Genomic DNA, 19,895 nt, shown 5'->3' on the forward strand with positions numbered 1-19,895 from the left:
TGAGACCTGCCATAGTCATGTATAATTGTCTAAAACATAGGAGCTGCTGAGTCTAGAAGAAAAAAAAAAGGAAATACATTATGACAAATCCAATAACACATTATTGCAACTCTTTTACATAATTGCTATATAGAGAAGATAGGTCAGGCCCCAAGCAAAACTACTGAGAGAAAGCAATCTTGAGCTGCCCAGCATCCCATACTTTGATGCCATTCTAGCCCTGGCCTACACATCCTCCGTTTAAATGGACCCATATCCTAATGTTGCCTTCTGACTAGTTGGAAGTCAAGGTACTTTCAAGGTACTAACTGCTATGGAACCACAGTGCGTGGTAGAGGAGATAATAATCCCAGATAGCAAATCCTTCAGTAATGACAATGGTGAGAATCTCATGTTGGGAGACATACAAGATCCAGGAGCTTTTTCAGATCTTACCGATCATCCTTCCTGGAGACTGGCCCCAAGTGGAATAAAACACTTCCTCTTATAAACAGCAGGAAGAGTCCAGGTTTCTCAACATAACATTCAATGCCCTGAACCATTTTCCTCCTTCAGCCTACATTTTTAGCCTCTTTTCCCATTCTCCCCCACAGAGACCTTCCATTCTAAACTCTTTCCCTGGCCCTTAACATAATGTGAATTCTAGCCTCCAGTTTCTTCTGTCCCTTTGAGAACCACAGCCTTGATGTCCCCCTTCCTCTCCTTCCTTCTCCACAGAGCATGCCCGACCTTCCAGCCTGCCAGGACCTTTTCTTCCTCTAGCACACAGTGTTGCTGCTAATGATGCCTTGTCACCAAATTACTGTAGGTGTTTCATTCATCAGTCTCTGAAATCTCAGTATTCACATATTCCTCACTATTTTTTTCCATATCCACATACTACCTGTTATGTTTTCAATTTTAATATTTTGTTAAAACCAACTCCCATATTTTAAATTAAGTATATTTAATTTTATAGGAATTTTAGATCATAACCGTAATGGAAAGTCAGTATCATTTAACATAATTTGAAAGTAATTTTAAATATACACACTATTATATAATTATAAACATAACTATTATTATAGAAAATGTTTGTCCATATCTACTGCCTAAAATCTCCCATACCATGATTTGAGAGATGCTACTTTATATTGTTGTCTCATATTGGTATTTGTCTTATATCATGTAACTTTTTATGTGTTTTTATCTATTTCCTTTAATAAATTGTAAGTCTCTAAAGAAAATCATATATTGTACTTTGCATTTCCCAGCATTTTTAGCCCAGTGTTTGGCACATGGTAGGCATTAAATAAATATTTGTTCAGTGAATATATGACCACAAATATATCAATATCCCTAGTCATAATCTGTAGGTATATAATCAGTAAAATGAAGACACTCAATCCTTCAGTTAAACTTAATGAGATCGTTTAATTACATACTGAATTTATATATATAGAACACTATCTTGGATATAAAGTACATTGTAAATAAAGAAAAACTCTATATTGCTGTCAGTAGTAACTCAGTCCTAACCACAGGAGATTTTGGATTTTAAAATTTTAAAGTGATAGCTCTAGATTTTATGAGAGTAATAAACAGGAATAGATCCAATGGTTAAATGATGTGCCTTGATTTAGACAAACCTAACAGATTAAAATCCAAGCATACATCAAAGATAAATTAAGGTCAAATAACTTAACGCTGCAAATAAAATTACAATGTAAGCCTTTTAAACAGCATATCCCCACTACATTTTAAACATGATCTGATTCCTATTTTCGGAACATATTTATTATATACATTAAGGTGTGCTTTATCATCAAAATGGACACAGGTATTGGAGGGAGGAGAAAAGCTTAAAAAATCCCAGAAATTTCCAGATTTGAACTGGAGATTTAGTTAACATTATATCAGAAATAAAACTTATTTCTTAAGTTTTGAACTGTAACTTCCCAAAGTTCAAAGTTTTCACTTTCAACAGAAAAAAAAAAGTTGCATACAAGAAATTTTAAAACAAATTAAACAGAGAAATGCTTTGAGGTGGTCAGTATTGAGCTCCGTATGTTTTGTGTTGGAAAAATAAATAAAAGACAACAGTAAATAAGCTTTCCATATCTATGTCCTTTATTTCAAACGCAGAAAAAATAAGAAAGTAAAAATATGCTTCAAAATTATCAAATATCTTCTGCTGTATTTTTAAGGTTCCTTATTCAATTCCGTCAGTCACACCCTGGTCGCACCAGCATTCCTGTACCTTCAGGATGAGCTCTACATGGATTCTTAGAGCAATCATCAGCCAGAATCGTGCAAGAACACATGCTAGTATAACCTTCTTTTCCACATACCCACAAAGAAGTATTATCCTGCAGTCACCTATCCTCTTACACAGGGAATCAAAATGTCAGAACAGGAACAGGTCTTGACAGCCTCTAGCACAACTCCTTCAAATGTGAAAAATGACCCCAAAGAAAGGAAATCTCCCCCCGCCACCCCAGTTTTGACAGATAAAATCTAGTAAAGTGAAGTTAACAGGCCCACTCAGGTACAGTCTAGTGACCCAAGTGTCTTTCCTCCTTGTCCACCTAAAAGGTAAGAGAGCAGATCGATAGGAACATCCAACTGATTCTTGCCCTGTTCCTTGCCTCTCTCTTAAAATCTGTTTTCAGAAATATGGTATCTAAAATAGCTCTCACTTTAAAGCACAAGTTTAGGGCAACTTTCAAGAGTATCTAGCAAGCCACAAATACAACTTAGGGATAGGGCAGGGTGCTGGATGGGAGCTGGAGCTATTCTGTAATCAGAGCTTGAGATGTTTCCAATGGCCTCCATCATCCAGCCGTACGGCTTCAGACCGGATTAGGTGCTGGGGAAGCACTCTGTGCTTTATAATGGTATTTTCTCCACTGATCTCATTGTGAGTGAGTACGTTGCAGTAGAAAAATCCTGTACCTCTTTTTAAATTGAAGTATAGTCGATTTACAATGCTGTGTTAATTTCTGGTGTACAGCATGGTGATTCAATTGTGTGTGTGTGCATATGTATATGTAAAATATGATATATATATTTCTTTTTGTAGTCTTTTTCATTATAGGCTATTACAAGATATTGAATATTGTTCCCTGTGCTTTACAGAAGGACTTGTAGGTCTTGTATCTTACTCATCTTTTTATTTCCAGTGTCCAGCATAATACCTGGTATATAGAAGATCCTCAGTAAAGCCTTTCTGAATGAATGAATGAGCTTATTCTCAGTACCTCCCTTACAGGGTGGTTGTAAGCTTTCAGGTGCAGAGTCTGACAAAGAGTGAGTGCTCAATAAACCTCAGCCTCTACTGACCCCAACTACCCTCTCCCCAGGCCTACAGCCACCCCTCCCTGCCCAGCATCTCTGCTGTATGCTGTCAAACTGGGCTGCTCACTCTCCGTAGCTTACTGGATATACTAGGTGCTGGACTTTTGAGCTAAGCAGTTTACTTGCATTATATCAGCTAATTTCCAAAATAACTATGGAAAGATAAGTACTGTTAATACTGCCTGACTAGAAGTAAATTCTATGAGAGCCAAGATTTTTGCCTGTTGTGTTCACTCCTATTTCCCCAAATTCCTATAACAAGATTTGGCATATAGTATTTGTAGAATAAATATCTGTTGGCTAATTGAACAAATGAGCGAAAGAATGAATGAATACCTATTTTATGGATGAGGAAATGGAAGCTGAGAGACACCAAGCCATTGGTCCAAAGTCACACGGTTACTAAACGGTGAAGCTAAGATTTAGGACACTTTAACTGATGCCAATGCCCACAGTCTTAAGCACTTCCCCAAACTCTCTCAGCTGGGAGAGTGGTGATTTAGTCAGACAAAGTGTGTTCATTTTCATTCATCCCACATAGACTTGGTACCACAGACTGAAAAGGCAGAGACCAGATTTATTCTAATCCTTAAGTGTAAGAGATTATTTTGTCTCCTAAAAACCAAGGCTTATCAATGTAAATACACATTTACTTTTCTGCCACCATCAATGAATTTTCCTTGTGGTTCTCAAAATAATAAAATAATTCACTTAGGTAAACCTAGTTAAGAAGACAAATATTTTTCTGATTTGGTAGATTTTCTTTGATTGACTCCAATTTGATCTGTACCATAAAATTATCCTAAAGAAGAAATTGTTTTTTCAATAGCAAATTAAAAAAGATTTAGAATTCTGGTACTCTCCCAATCAATACCGACTGGTTGAGGAGATGAAAAAAAATTACTATATACAAGCTAAATAAAATGAAGCTTAAGGTTATAGCTATTTAAAAAAACAAACTATTCAGATGAAAATACTTTACTCATACAGAGTTAAGAAAATTCCCACAGATAAACCAACTCTTCAGCTATTAAAATCCTCTAGTGTTTGCAACATAGCCATAATTTTGTTAATTATGACACGGATTTAAATACCCAAGGTTTCATGTGCTTCGTATTGGGAAGCTTTGCTACCAGAAAGCAGGGAATGGATATTTTACCTGTCATACTCCATAATGCTGAAACCTGAAGGTCCTATATGTGCAAGATTTCATGCAGAGAAAAACTGTAAGTGAGCTCTTTGCTACAAATATTCATTGCTATCAACAATCACATTTTAGTGACTAAAAGAGTGGTTTGCAACTATTTATGTCAGTACCAATCTTGTAAATAGCTATTCTCCCCCAGTGAATAACAATTCATGCTGGTGAGTAGTAAAGAATGCTTATTTTATTTCTTTAACTGGTTGTTTTACTACTATATCTCTCCTAGGGAAAATATGGATATTAAAAATACATATAACCATGCAAACTAGTAATTCTCTAGCTTTTGTCTCCAAGTAAATATTGACTATCTACTACATATCTCTGCTAATTGCTAGAAATACAAAAATGAAAAAGATTCGATCTCTGCTTTCACGTGTATTTTCAAGAGAAAAGATAATCATTTTATTTCAGTCCAACAAAAAATGACTCAGGAATTGTAGGGATTTTTTTTTCAATTAGTGATGTCAACTGAACTCTAGGCAGAGGGAACTGAATAAGCAAAAATCAAGATTTGGGAAGATGCATTTGGTGTCCTATAAATGGCGAGGACTTCAATAGGACTTAAGTGTGAACAGTGTATGGGCATGCGTCTAGAAATGAGAGTCAAAAAGTAGCTGAGACTCAATCCTGAAGTGATTCAAATGTCATTTTAAAGAGTTTGGGTTTTATGCTGGAAGCAACAGAGAGCTGTCAGACTTAACAATGAGTGGCATGTTCACATTAGGACTATAAAAACATAACTCGAGCAACAGTACTCCAGAGAGAGAGAGAGCAAGAATCAAGACTGTGGAGATATAAACCATCACTTCTAAAGGTTATAGATCCAAGAGTCTTTTTATAAGTAAAATTGATAGAATTTGACAACCAACCCATCCACCAGCAAAGCTTTAGGCAAATCACAAAACAGCAGCTGTGCATGCTGAACACTGAGCCGCCTATCTGATAACAACACAAAAATTGTCAGCAACCCTCTACAGTATATTTCCTTTTACCTTTTCAAATTGGTTTTGTTTTTTTTTCTTTCTTTCCTCTAACACATTGTTTATAAAGTAGGGGAGGGGGAAGTCAGTAGTTTTGCTTGTTTGGAGATTAGAACTCATAAAGGTTAAGTGACTTGCTCCAGGCTCCACAGCTAGTTAATGGCTGTTTTGGTGAGACCGGGAGAGTTCAAAAGTCACCAGCAGTGATTCTGCCTCCTACTGCGCCTTTCCGTTTTAGGAAGCTTTTCGCAAAGCCCTGAGCTTCAGTCCTGCCATCTTGCCTGGCTAAACTAAACAAAATTAAATGACTAAAACACAGACCTGTCCCAAGTTGAAGAAGGTCAGGTAGAAACATCCTTTACTGATTGGTCATGAGGAGGGAAGAGAGAGGAAGGGGAAAAGAAAGAGACTGATATTTTATAATGTCTCATAACTGAAGGCCGCCAGGGGATTTCTGTTCCTACCTATTAATAAAATGTAGAAAAAGAACAACAATGCCAGTCATTCAACTTATTTCAGAGCTAATGGGTAACACTCAGATCATACACAGAGAAAAATCTAAAAAACAGAAACCTCAAAAAAAATTAGGGGAATAAAAGCAGTTATAAAACAGGCAATGTGACTACTGTAGTGACTTTCTGTTGTGGACTGCTGCAACTAGAAGCACCTGGACGTCAATGAGATTCTCACAGGAAAGGAAGGAACATGTGTCACTTTCTGCATGTCTTTCTCACTTAGATGAAAGCAATATTAGCTTTAGGATGTAAAAGCCAAAGCCATCAAACCTAGGTTTCTATAAAAGCTGATTAGAGCTACAAAGAGATTTAGAAATTTCAAGGTAAAAGTGGTAGGAGACGCTGTGGAAATGAAAAAGATCATTTAAAAAAAAAATGTTTGTAGACCAAGACTAGGAGAGAATTATGTAAAGAATCCTGATACTGAAGAATATGCAAAAAAAAGAGAACCAAAGAAGGGATGGTCTGCGAAACCAGGAGACAACGTTGAGAGAAGGAGGCCAGAAAGATTCCAATCTGTAATCCACTATGGCCTCGAGATCAAGAAGGACTGATGACTCAAAATATGCCTTGGGATTTGGCAGGGAGGTAATACTCAACCTCAGTGAAAGTTTTCAGTGAATGGTGGGGAGCAAGCCCAATGAAACTACAGTGAAGGATAAACAGAAATAGGTGGCATGGTCAGATTAGGGTAAAACCACTTCTAAGATGTTTGTCCCTGAAGAGAAGTCAAACTGAAAGGATATTTTATAAAGGGGGAGAACTGAGCAAAGGGAACTGAGTGCAAGGAGAAGGGAGAGCTGAGAAAACAAGCTTTGGTGGGTGCACAAAGGGCCCAGTGCAGACGAGAGGGGGCTGGCCCTAAACGGAGGGATATATGTCTCTGGGATAGAGGCTAAGTTAGGACCAGCATCGTAATAGGTATTCTAGAGGTTGGAACTCCTGCCAAATACTTTCTCTGTGACTGAGAAGCCAATTACCAACTGAACATGACTAAGGTAGAAGTTGGCAGGACCCTGAAGGAAAGAAGAAAAGCTTTGGATCCGCAACTGTGGGAAGAGAGAGGGTGCACCTACTGTAATAGTTTGGGTGATAGATGGGAAAACCTTCCATCAAGGTAGAGACAGGATAGGGCTAGAGAGGAGAGGGTGGTTTAGGAGGACAGTTGTGAGATGGAGCAGGCAGCTTCCGCCAGCCCATCACATGTGTGTGCTGTGATTCAGATGAGGCAAGGATGGCCCCAAGGCAGTGTTTCCCAAACTGTGGGTCACAACCCACTAGTTGGGATATGAAATCTTGCCTTAAACAATGCATTTTGTATTTTTTTAACGCATCATAACTTCTGTTGCTTTATTCCACTTACTCTGTGTTGCAAATCAGATACAGAAATGGTCTGTAAAATTTTAGGACGTGAATGGCCCCCAGTTCACTACACAGGTTATCAGTTATAACAATATAAGCAGTGAAAAGGTCCCAGTCTGAGAATCACTTATTTTGATGCCTCTCTTATTGCTGTAAAGTGAAGGGCACATTCTTTGGGAAAAACTGCATTTTGTAGATGAAATAAAATATCAAAGTGTATTGCATAGAGTAAGGGCAACTAGTTCACTTACATATGTGAATACATACATACATACGTGTGCTGGGTTGCTGATAGCTTGGTAACAAAGGGTGTCCCTACTGACATTCTTCAACTCAGGACAGATCTGTGTTTTAGTCATTTAGTTTTGTTTAGTTTAGCCAGGCAAGGTGGCAGGACTGAAGCTCAGGGCTTTGCAAAAAGCTTCCTAAAACGGAAAGGCGCAGTAGGAGGCAGAATCACTGCTGGTGACTTTTGAACTCTCCCGGTCTCACCAAAACAGCCATTAACTAGCTGTGGAGCCTGGAGCAAGTCACTTAACCTTTATGAGTTCTAATCTCCAAACAAGCAAAACTACTGACTTCCCCCTCCCCTACTTTATAAACAATGTGTTAGAGGAAAGAAAGAAAAAAATACAAAACCAATTTGAAAAGGTAAAAGGAAATATACTGTAGAGGGTTGCTGACAATTTTTGTGTTGTTATCAGATAGCCGGCTCAGTTTTCAACATGCGTAGCTGCTGTTTTGTGAGTTGCCTGAGGCCTTGCTGATGGATGGTTTGTCTCTACAGCAGTTTTTGTTGGAGCATGGGACGTGATCTAGCAGTTGGATTTTCTTGCTATTCAGCCTCACAATTTTATGGAATCCAGTGACTATTATTCCCCTGACAGCTTTATTACCCCTTCCCTCACTGGGTATTCCCTAGATGACCAATGTATCAAGCAATAGTAAAAACATTTGCTTTAATTTATACTGATCCCCTAAGTATGGAGTATTGTCAGCCATCCTCTTAATCTCCCTGAAGCAGTTGACAGTGTCCACCATCCCTCCTCCTGAAGCTCCTACCCCGGCTGCCATGACTGTGGGTTACAGTCAAAAAAGTTTGAACCCTACTACTTCAACGTGGAAGACTGGGCAGAGGGTAACATCCTAAATCAAGATTAAGAATACAAATAAGGAGAAGTTTTATGGTTTTTTACTCTGAGATTCCTAATTCTCTCTTTGTTTCCCTAATGAGCTAACAGAAATCTAATTCCACATTTTGAGCTTTTATATCTTATGACTAATGTACAATCAACTGTTTTGTCTAACTATTGGTCTAACTAGAATTCCCTTTTAAATTGTGTTACCCTGTGACACTGTTATAAATTAAACTTATTTCTTGGGGGTTTTTTTGATCAGAGAATAGAGTTAAAATATAACAGAAATAATTATTAATAAAAAGAATCCATTCATTCTGTTATTTAGAAATACAATTCTGCTCTTAGAATGATGAGACTAATTTCCCTGATAAAATTTCAGGTTTTAAGTGTTTAGCCCAGTTTTCAGTTTCTCTGATATCTACACAGTTCAATGCAGGTTATTTTTTTAAAGAAATTCTTTTGAAGCAGAAAATTGACTCAATGTAGTTTTTTCACTCTGTTACACATATTAAACTTTGATTTGGGTGATGGAAAGAGGTGGAAAGAAATGGAGAGGTGTGGGGGAAGAGGCCAAAAAGGTTATAAATTTCAAATTACAAAGAGACAAGAGAATATTACCAACCCTTTATTGTCAGAGAATGAAGAGTCTTATTCATGCCCTTGAAAATGGAGGATGGAGTTGCCAGTGAATGTCAAGTGTAATTCTCCTCCGAAATGGAGATGAGTGGTTCTAGATGAGACATGAGGGTGGTGTGACGGTGGCTGTAAGACACACACGTGCACGCACACAACAGAATGAAGAGTTATACTAGCCTGGGTTCAAATCTTGGCTCACTCACTAACTGTGATCTTGGGCAAATCATTTAATTTCCATAAGCTAGTATCTTGGGAAGATAATAGGCTTCTCAAGGTTGTTATTAGGTGTGAATATGGCAATGCCTGTAAAATGCTCAGAGGCCAATGCAGTAAGTTCTAATTCAGTATTACGGTTGCATTTGTTTCCTAGGGCTGCCATAACAAAGTATCACAAATGAGGTGATTTAGAACAACAGAATGTATTATCTCACAGTTCTGGAGACTAGAAGCCTTAAATCAAGGTGTTTGTAGGGCCATGATCCCTCTGAAACCTGTTGGGAAGGATCCTTCCTCTTTCAGCATCTGGTAGCCCCAACATCCCTTGGCTTGTGGCAGCATAACTCCTATTTTCACATGGTGTTTTCCCTGTGTCTCTCCACAAAGTCTTTCCTCTGAAGAGGTGTGTTTCTGCATCCAAATTTCCCCTTTTAATAAGGACACAGTCATATTGGATTAAGGCCTACCCCAAGACCTCCTTTTTAATCGATCACCTCTGTAAAGACCCTATTTCCAAATAAGGTGACATCCCGAGGCACTGGGGGCTAGGATTTCAACTTATCTTTTTGAGGGGAACAGAATTCAGCCCACATCAATTATTTACTAGATTATCTTGCTAGAGACATCTTGCAAAAAATAGGTTAGTAAAGGACTTTAAAATTATAGAATATCCTTCTCTATTGATTCATTTTCTGTTTCTTTGTCTTTTTATAGGAAAAAATACTTGGTCTTTTTTATGTAATGACTTCTGTATGAACTTAGTTTCCTGCTCTCAGTTGAGTCTGAGATGGCTGGGTGTGACTTCTCGGTCATCCTATGGGTTCCTGGTCTTGAGGTAAGGCAAAGTGCCACAGGCCTATGCAGCCAGGCCTGCAGAAGAACCTACCACAGAAAGGGAGCACGTGCCTCTACTCTGAACTGTTTGTTAATCACATAACAACCTCAGTTGCGCTCATCACAACTGGAAGACAATGACTCTTCAATGGAATTTAAATGAGTATAAATTACATACATATTAATCAAAATGAATTCTTCTCAGTGAGTTTCTTTTTTGGCTCCTTAAATGTTTTTAATGAGTAATATGGACTTTTTGTTGTCAAGTTTTCTCTGCCATGACCCTGACTCTAACCCCACTTTCATCAAGCAAAATAATATGCAAACACTACACGTTCATTTCTACTTCATATGCTTTACAAAACGATACACATTTTTGCCCAAAACTGGACTTTGCTGTGAAGGTTTGCTCTCCTAACAGTGCAATCATGGGTACACTTATCAAAGGCTTCAAATTAGTTAACATAAGAAATAAAAATAGGAATATCTGAGGACTGCTTGCATGCCAGTAGAGAATCCAGTACCTTTATTTTTCATTCTGGGTTGTATTGATACACATTCATTCAAATGCATTAAATACATCGAATGCATTCAAATGCATCTCTAACAGAATTCTCATTTTAACTAGTTTGTCTTTAACTCAGTTTTCTCAAGTAGTTAGTAACTTGACAACAAATAATTACAGGCACCAGGGATACATTTCTTTAAAAAACTGCTGACTTCAGATTTGGCCCCAGGTTGGGGTCTGCAGTCATTGCTAATTGGCAGCAGTACTGGGTCAAGGCCACAAGGTGGCACTATAAGCAATGGGCTATTGGAGCTTATTTTAATCAGCATCTACTCTAAAAGCTGATCCTCTAAAGAAAACTGGAAAACTCTGAAATTGAAATGAAGAAGGGAGACAAGAAAAGATTACATACAGAGAAGCAGAGCAGCTATAATTATCATATCAAAAACAATCCAGGTCTTCTACCACACATAAGAAGCCACTTTAAAGACTGCTCTTATTTACTGTAAATGAGTTAGTTACTTGAAAAATGAAATATAAATTCATGAGGATCTTGTTACTTGATGGACTAAAGGAAACTTTTTCATATGTGCTAGGTTACTGAAATTTTTTTAAATTTTGAAATACATGGCACCAGTGAACCTATAGTTGAACCACAAGACAGACAGCAAACCAAGTATTAATAGTTCACTAGTTATAGCCATAACATAAACAAGTTTAGCTATCAAGCCTCTAATATGATTGTTTCGGTCAAGTAAGCAAGGCAACTGACACTGACAGTTTAGAAAAGTGACATTCCAGATAAAGAGTTCTGAAGTTGATGAGGGGGTGTTAGGAATACATGACAAAGTCAACTCCCAAAGTAGCATCCATTAATAAAACAAATTAGCAAAATATCTTCTCTTTAATGCACTGGTACTCATATTTCCTTCTATGAAATCCTCACTTCTACTTAGCAGCTGTCAGTCATACCAAAATGACTATCTCTTGCTGAGCAATTATTGCAGGGCTTAGGAAAAGAAGTGGTTCACATGAAAATCTGAAATTTGCCAGTTACTGAAAAAGATCTACTGTAATTTGAGAGTGTCTCAATACTATATTGATCTTAGATTGGTACTGAATGGAAGATCTAAAAATGATGCATAGCAAAAACGCATGAAATTGCTCGCTCATCTAACCAGATTGTAACAGAAGGGCAAATGAAAAGTTATATTGTCCATATAAAAATCTAGAATTAAATTTTTGTCATGAAATCAATAACATATTGCTGAAAGTATGCATGACAGGTGTAAAAACATTTTTGAAAAATTTAGATATAGTTGACATAGTATATTAGCTTCAGGTATGCAACATAATTGTTTTTTGTATATATTGCCTGTACACATCTTTAAAATTGAGATATAGTTGATGTACAATATTGTATGTTACAGGTGTACAACATAGTGATTCACAGTTTTTAAAAGTTTTACTTCAGTTATAGTTATTATAAAATATTGACTATATTCCCTGTGTTGTATAATATATCCTTGTAGCTTATTTATTTTATACATAATAGTATGTACCTCTTAATCCCCTACCCCTATCTTGCCTCTCACCCCTTCCTTCTCCCCACTGGTAACCACTAGTTTGCCTTCATATTTGTGAATCTGTTTCCTTTTTGTTATATGCATTAGTTTGTTTTATTTTTTAGATCCCACATATGAGTGATATCATATGGTATTTGTCTTTCTCTGTCTGATATATTTCACTTACCATAATACCCTCTAGGTCCATCCATGTTCTTGCAAATGGTAAAACTTGCATGTATACTTTTAATTGAACCAAAGGAAATCTAGAAAGAAAGCAGATATAGTTTATACCATTGCCTCCTTTGAGCATTTTTAAATTATGGGGGTTTATTTTTTATGCTTTTATTCTTGATTCTGCATTAATTTGCACCTACTTATATGTTTCAGTCCCCAATTAAATCAAAAGCTCATTGGGCCCAGTAATATACCTCCTATTTTAAGTCCCCCACAGTCATAATAGCAATAATATAATAAAGGGTACCATTTGTTAAGTTCTTATTAGATGCTAAGTATTGTGATAAGTAGGCATCATTTCACATAAACCTTGCCAAAAAAATCCATGAGATTAGTCCTAATACCCTCTCTGTTAATAAAGAGGAAACAAAGGAATAAGTTAATTTGCCAAGTTTACACAACTACTGGTAGCAGAACCAAGCTTTGAATCAAGAATATTTATGCCAAAGCCCCTGGCATGCCTCATAGAGCAGGGGCAGAGGCACAGTGGTTAACGGCACATTGCCTGAGGTCTGCCTGGGTCCCATGCTGACTGGCTTTATGGTCTTGGCACATTACTCAGGCGTTCTGCGTCCCAATTTAGTTATTACACCACTCAGCAGTTCATAAAGTAGAAATTCAAAAACTCTTACTAAGAACCTTTCAACTTTTCTCAGGTACCTCCAGACAAATCAACCCTTTTGTGAAACATACTCCAGCTGCTTTAATAGACTAATAAATCACCAGGCATTTGATAGAACTGAAATGAGGTGGATATTTGATTTTCAGTAGCGGTCCTCAATGGCTTCTGATAGGTGACACTGTGCTGTGACTATCAGCATTTCAGGCTAGTATAGTTAAAATAGTGCTTGCTTTCTTCAACAAATCTACTACATGTCTACACGTCGAGCAGGGTTGGCAACTGAAATGAATAGTGTAGATGGATAGTAAACCTTTGGGGGAAGATGATAATTTGGAATACTACTGAATTTTAACATTACTAAACCTTATTGAAGGATTGCTATGGTTTACCTTCAGCTTTATTTCACTTAATCTGTGTGTGGCTTTCATTTATTAACCATCCATAGCCTCCGGAAGTACTGAGAAATCTGTGATTCGAGCTAAAATTACAAAAACCAGGGAACAAAGAAGCATAATAGAAGTTCGTATAATTCTCTGGTGATTCATTTAAATTAAAATAATCAGTAAAGAATAACATTTTCTTCTCACTTTCAAAGGCATTTGAGGCATTCGGCCACCATATTCAGAGAAATTCATTAGTCCATTAACCAGTGGCTTAGGAGACCTCACAGCATAGGAGAAAGAACTCTGAACTCAATGTTAAGAAATGTGGAGTTGAATCCAAGCACTGCTATTAACAAGTTGTGTCTTATGAGGCAAATCACTTCTCCTATCTGTCTCAGTTTCCCCCTCTGTAAAATAAGGGGATTTCTGTTCTTGAACTTTAAAGTTTTAAGAATTAGTGGAGTATAAAAACAAAAATATTTATCTAAGTGGGAACTCAGGAGTTTTATAAAAAGCTACATGAAGAGTCAGAGTAATGCCCAGGTACTTATATTTGCTTCTTTAAAGTTGAGACATTATGCTGCAGAAAGGAGTAGTTACCCTAAAACACATGAGCCAAAGTGATCTTAGACAAAAACCCTCTGATCTAGGACAAGTTTTCTCAAACAAGAGGCTACCAAACTATTTCAGTTAGCAGGGAAAACGTCCCTAATTTTCAGAGTCTTTTTTGGGGTCCAAAAGCAGAGTAAGATTAACTCCGTCCTGTTGTATGTAACTACGGACATGGAAAGGAATAAAAAAATAATGGCACTGAACTATCTTGTTCCTGGGAGTGAGAACATACCTGTTATCATCTTCCATGTGGAGACATTCAGGGAAGTCGAGGTCCCAGCCCCTACCATCAGGCTAACACACTCAGGACACCCCTCCCCTCTTCGCAGCCACGTCTCTCCCTCCTGCTACAGTGCCAGCCTGGGGGAGCCATGGAGCTGGACAGAGCAGAGGACAAGCTGAAGCATCTCTGGCAATGGGACCATAGCCTTTTCACAGCCTCTTCGGGTTTGCTCTGCCCACTACAGACCACAGTTCATGAATGGGATGGACGTTCTGTGTTCTCTCTTAGAACAGCATGGAAAGTGTTAAGGAGCTGGCTCCAGTCCCAACTGCACTGCTTACTAGTCTACTGTCTTATTTTTCCCTTGTTCAAAACTAACCAGAACTTTCCAGATGCACCGAGGTGAGTGTGCTATCTCTACATAAAAATGTATCACTTCTGCTTGCAAAATTGCAGTATGGTACCTCAGAGAGAATGGCAAAAAGAGGCTTGCCTATTAACTGTGCCCAAACCCCTATGTACACAAGCTGAACTTTTTGGTGAGCTCACAGTCTGATTCCATTGTTTTGTACAGCATTCTTTTAAGTGGTTCTCAAAACCCATCATACAGCCTGAAACAACCGATAGCTTTAGGGTCTCTTTTATGTCAGAAAACAAATAAGAATGACAATATGAGCAATTCGCTCTGCTTTAAGAAAGATAAGCATTTCACTAGGGATGTGGAATGCTGTTTCCTAAAGCCGTATCAATTTTTGATGTGGTTATGAGGAAAGCTATAAGTCACAGCACAGAATGAATGAAGTTCAGAGGAATACGCTGCCCAGGCCTGAATCTTACTATCACACCGGAGGCAAGCTACAAATAAGAAAGGAAATGAAGGTCCATTTCCTCTGTAAAACAGAGGACTTCTTTTTCTGTGAATTTCTTTATGCACAAACTGGGGATGCACATCATTTACACAGTGGGGAAATAAATCCACTAACTGATCCACTGGGGCTAAAATCCTAACAGCTATACTTAATGCATTGGCAAGGTTCTTCATTATAATTGATGAATTTCCCTACTTTGAGAGAGAATACTTTTCCTGGTTGACAGGTCACAAACTGTTTTATCTCCTTGAATAGTGTTATTTGTTTTGTGCTTCTCAGTGAGTCACTGCCCTAGTCTGAAATACTTTCGTCCTGAGACTTGGGAGCATCTATCTAAATCTAGGAGTCCACTGAAATCCTCAGCCTCACCCCATGTCAGAGAGACAGGGTGAGTCAATCACATATTCTAGTCAAGACTGAATGTAGTCAGATTATCATCACACCCCAGCAGGCTAGAGGTCTTTATATTTTCCAAAATCTGCATTCAAAAAAAAAATTGAGAATTCCCAGCTCATTACCTCATCTGGCCAAGAGACTATTATTCATATCCCAATATTTCCCTTCAGTTATGGCAAATTCTTTAAGGAATTAAAATGGGGAAGCGGGTGGGGGGGGATTAACTGTGAGACATTTCAATCAAAACTAAAACATATACTATTATAGTTTCAGCCTTAAAATATTATATTTATTAATTTATTTACTTTTGGTATAATATATATACTTACAAATATCAAATAACATGCAAAATTGACATTCTTTCTCTGGTGAACCTCACCCCAGGACCAATGGAGATAAGTGGGAATAGGGGTGGAGGTAACCTAGCACAAACTATTTTGGGGTTAGAAATCATGCGCTCATCTCAGAAGGAAGCATTAATTATTCCAATTAAATAACTGCTTCCTCAACGAGAATTCACTCATATCTTGAACTTTTTGCATCTCAGAAGTTGTAATTCCCCTTTAATGTCACAATGGTGACACTCATTTACTTTTGCCTTTTAAATAATGTGGTTGATCAATAACAGAGCTTAAATAAGTTATTTTTACTTTAAAAATTTACAGCAGCAATTTTTGGTTACAAGTTCCGGGGGGGGGGGGATAGTTAGAAAAAATATTTTAAATATAACATAGTTTTATATTTCAAAATGGAAATATATGTACTGTTTCCTTAAAACAAACTGCAGAATATCTGGTCAGGTAACATATTCTTGGTCAGTCAAGATAGGACTCTGGTGAATTCTTATGAAGGCATGAGTTTTTAAATACTGCAAAATATCTATCTAAAGCAAAAGCATTATCTTCTTCCTGTAAGTTTCCTGAGTTTCTTTTTTAATGTGATATATATTGAGGGTCAAGGGGAAGGCAGGACACTTGAGCCATAATAAAAATCTCTTAGTCTCAGTTTCAGACTGCACAGGAGACCCTAATTAAATTTCTAACTCTACGCTAAATAACACATTTACACTTAGGGTAAAACTCATTTATAGTAATGCTTTCAGGGGAGTATTTGATAACCCCTTGGAGACCTCCCAATTGGAACAGATTAAACAATATTTTACTGTTTTTTCCTAATTCTAAAATAACATGTCTAGCATAATCTTAATAAAAATAGTAGAGTTAAAAATAGTACAAAAAAAAGCCCGAGACCAATCTTAATTTATTAAGTGCTAATTGAACCTATCAATATATCAAAACAATATTATACTACCAAACAGGATTCATCCCAGAAGTAAAAGCAATATAAACTCAAAGTTAAAAAGTTTCCAAATAGTATATAAATTAATAAAGTGGAAAGTAAAAATTGCCCAGAATTGGTAAAAGGGTTAAGGGTGGAACTAGATGTCAGAGTGTCTGCTGGCTTTAAATCTGTCAAAATGCCTTCATCAAAAACATCTGACTCAAAATGTCCTGTGTAGATGGTGGTAAAGAGAAATTACTAAAATATTTCTGCCATTTCATACTATTTGTCTCTTCAATAAACATCTGCCTCCTACTTACACTTAACCCATTTCCTCCAATGTTACGGTTCTTAAGAGTATTTTCTGTATAGAGTTTTATTTCAATGGTTTATTTTATTCTTAAATACATTGTGTTAACTATCAAAAATCAAGGATCACCAGTAGATAGTTAAATAGCTGTAGCTCTCATTTAAGGCTCGTGAGCCAAGTAGGCTAGTGATTCACATAACAGTTTTTGAAGATTTCTCAGTTTTACATAATACAACCTTGCTCTATGCAGATATCAGGCTAAGAGCATCAGAACTATGTCAGCCTACAACCTCACCTCAGCATTTGACGTGACTCCAGCATGACTGAGATTGTCCTAGAACAGAACAGTACGTACTTTACTTCAATATTGACTGGAGAACAGAAGTTCTTTATTTTTTCTTTTCCTTCTCAATCCCTGTGGCTGAAATATAGAGATGATTCTTCACAAACCCTTTTTATTGTGGAAGCAGAAAACACTGTTGGCACCAACATCTGTGAGAAGACTGGCAAGGAAGCACATGGGAGACATATCACGCCACTGACTTTGCTTTGAGGGACACTCCTCAGCCAGGATTTTCCTCCCCATGAAATGGGGTTCCCTCACCCATGTGGTGTTGCCCACCAAAGAACCACAGAATTGAATGGACAACCACTATTGTCTGACCGTCTGCCCATAGGAGGCCAAACATCTGCGAGGGATAGAATAAGGTCCAGCGACACTGGAGCTTAAAGACACAGATTCAACTCTCAGCTCTGTCATTTTCAACTATGCAGCCCAGAGCAAACCCCTTGCAATCTCTGAACCTCTTCTTTTTGTAAGCTGTCGAGTAAGAGTCTGAATAAAAACAATTTCTGAGGTATCTTTCCTTTCTATGATTTTCATACATTCAGAGCAGACGGTTCTTAACAATTTCCCATTGAGGATATATCCGGTAAGATTTTTACGTCGCCTTTATCTCTTTAGCAAGCTCATTGTGCATCATACATGAAAACCTGGTTTCAGTGTTAGAATCTTCCCTTTGCTCCTGATCGGGAGACTTACATTCAGGCATATTAAATGGCATCATTTCTACAATTAACCCAGTGGGTACTCTTTGCTTGGAGCTCTCCTCTCTCTAAGTAGTGGGAATAGTCAATGCACTGTTCACAAAACATGACAAGCCAGGCAGGAGAAGAAAAAACACTGACCTCCCTGTTCTACTATGAACTACTTGCTAGACAAGACAGACTGCCGTTACTTCAACTATAATACAAATTTTAACAGTTATCTTACCTATCTCATAAAAATACCTACAGAATCACATGGGTTAATATATGGGTGAAGATTAATGTCTTTGTAAATGTAAATTTTGATGTATGATAACATCCAACAGCTTCTAAGATAGCAAACGTAACAAACTATATACCTGGTATGTATTCTACCATCTTCCAGCTGATTGTCTTTCTAAATATAGCACCAGACCCACAAGTCTATCTGTTGGATAAGCTCCCTGCCTTTGGTGCCCATAACAAATGCAGTACAAACATTTTACATTGTTGAACCGTGAAGAGCAGAGGGTATGTTTCCAAAGTGTTTTTCTGGGAATAATTGTGAAGGATCACCTTCCAGGTGAATGGCTGTGACCTTGTACTTCCAGCACAAACAGAACTGTGTTTTACATACTGGTCCTAGTGAAGATGTAATTTCAAGGAGAATGACTTATAACTCTGTGCATGGCAAGGGGAACAATAACCCTTGCTTAACCCAGTGATCTGAGCATAATCTTCCCCCTGGCAACAATCTGAAGACAATAAAGGAAGAAGCAGTTTGGTTTCCAGTTTTCTTTAGCTTAAGAAATCCACACTACAGACAGGAGGTTTGCCATGATTTGTACAGTTTTCTTGTTTCTAACTGGATGGGTCTTTAAAGTATAAAACAATGGAAACATCCACGGCAATAAGTCATAAGCATCAGGATCAAATCTTAAAACAACCGGCATTCTGGATCAAGAGCAAAATAAATCCATCTTCAGTCTCAAAAAGACAATCATTCCTGTCACCCTGTCTCCGAAGTTAAAAGAATAGGAACAGCAGAGTCCCCATCATGTCCCACGACTATCTTAACTATGAGGGTACCATGTCAGACTTACTAAGTTGAGATTTTAAAACAAATTTAGAGTCAAACACTGAAAAGGAGCAATGGACACTTAATGGTTCATCAAGGACTGTGATTCTCTGTCTTCATGACAGGGAAGAATAATTCAAGGCTTATTTTAAAGCCTCATCCTGGGTTTGGAAGCAGAAAGTCGGACAAAATACCTAGAGCAAACTTCAGTTATATTAAACCACAGTACCATTGAGAAATTATGACAAACAAAGTTGGCATCAGTATTAAAGGGTCCATAAAATTAATCAGAAACACTTTTTTTTTTAAGAGAAAGAAAGAAAACGATATGGATAGGTTTTTGGAAATGAAGTTTACCAAATCACCAAGCACTGAAGATGGACTTAAAAATTGCCAGATGCTATGGGGGACATAATTACTTAGTGCAATTAAACACTGAGTGGCACCTTTAAAGAAAAGGCATTGATTTCTGTCACTTTTTTATATGCTGTAGACAGCAGGTCTTCCAAAACACCAAACTCACTTTTCAGATGGACAAAGCATGTTTTGGCCTTCTGATGGTG

At 37.5% G+C, this 19,895-nt stretch overlaps 1 protein-coding gene and 1 long non-coding RNA gene across 2 annotated transcripts in view; one reads left to right on the top strand and one right to left on the bottom strand.

Moving 5' to 3' along the window:
• Positions 1–19,895, bottom strand: part of PDE11A (phosphodiesterase 11A) — a 359,091-nt gene that overhangs the window by 251,803 nt on the left and 87,393 nt on the right. The gene's annotated exons all lie outside the window — the stretch shown is intronic.
• Positions 6,980–10,417, top strand: LOC140696621 (uncharacterized). The gene is made up of 2 exons (XR_012073124.1): positions 6,980–7,033; positions 10,103–10,417. It is a non-coding gene; the product is annotated as an uncharacterized lncRNA (long non-coding RNA).

The sequence above is a fragment of the Vicugna pacos genome, chromosome 5, assembly GCF_048564905.1.
Source record: "Vicugna pacos chromosome 5, VicPac4, whole genome shotgun sequence".
Taxonomy (NCBI): domain Eukaryota; kingdom Metazoa; phylum Chordata; class Mammalia; order Artiodactyla; family Camelidae; genus Vicugna; species Vicugna pacos.